This window comes from Rhincodon typus, unplaced genomic scaffold, assembly GCF_021869965.1.
Source record: "Rhincodon typus isolate 14 unplaced genomic scaffold, sRhiTyp1.1 hic_rhity00000101, whole genome shotgun sequence".
Taxonomy (NCBI): domain Eukaryota; kingdom Metazoa; phylum Chordata; class Chondrichthyes; order Orectolobiformes; family Rhincodontidae; genus Rhincodon; species Rhincodon typus.
Window position 1 is genome coordinate 81,614 of NW_025965739.1, and position 1,061 is coordinate 82,674.

At 43.2% G+C, this 1,061-nt stretch overlaps 1 protein-coding gene across 1 annotated transcript in view; it reads right to left on the bottom strand.

The window, feature by feature from the left end:
* LOC125488270 (probable G-protein coupled receptor 139) overlaps positions 1–1,061 on the bottom strand; it is a gene marked incomplete at its 3' end in the record, with an annotated part of 4,416 nt that overhangs the window by 2,478 nt on the left and 877 nt on the right. The window lies entirely within an intron of this gene.

Below are 1,061 nucleotides of genomic sequence, written 5' to 3' on the forward strand. Positions count from 1 at the left end.
TAACCGACATTCCCCGGAACATTCTATAACTTACATTATTTGTGAACGCCTGGATGGCAGTGAAGTGAACAAAAGACAAGATCCCGAGGGAAGAGATCTCATTTTATGTCACATTTTATAAGTAATTGAGACCTTAACCTTTGTTACATCCCTCCAATTATCTCAATAAATCTCTGAATACAGTGATACGTTTGAAAATCTCACTCTGTTCTCAATGAAACTGGTAACTTTGCCTCCAGGCTGGTGTATAATTTATTTGTTTTCCTTCCTCACAGTTAATGTAGTGACGACCTATGTCCTGCTTTATAAAGATTGTGGATTGTCTCTATGTGTCAGACGTTACCTGGGGGCCATGGCAGTGGCGGATCTACTGGTCATTATCTTCGACTTGATATTGAGACACATTCCCATTGCTTATCGGGAACAGTTTTATTTCCTGCGGTCCATCCCCGTGTGTAATATCCATGCCGTCCTGCTTTATCTGTCTGGTTCACCATCACCTTCACCTTTGATCGATTTGTGGCCATTTGTTGCCAGAAGCTGAAAAGTAAATATTGCAGTGAGAAAACGGCGGCTGTGGTTCTGGGAACAGTGACTGTGCTGAGCTTTTTAAAGAACATTTTCTGGTATTTTACGCTCACAGCTCAGTATCGGCTGTGGAACACTCCCTGGTTTTGTGATGTAACAATCGATGTTTTATTCTCTCGTGTCTGGGTCACAATCGAGTTCCTCCACCACATTCTAACCCCGACTCTCCCATTTCTCCTGATTCTGCTGCTCAATGTTTTCACAGTCAGACACATTTTAGTGACCAGCAGAGCCCGCAGGAGACTCCGGGCTCATACCAATGGGCACAGTCAGGGTGATACAGAAATGAGAAATCGAAAAAAATCCATCATTTTACTGTTTGTGATCTCGGCCAATTTTGTCCTCTTATGGTCAACGTTAATGGTGTATTCTATATGGGGCCGAATGTGGTGGATTGGGTATCACTCTGTGCATCTACAAGAATTTGTGCAGGAATTGGGCTTCATACTGCAGCTCCTCAGTTGCTGCACAAA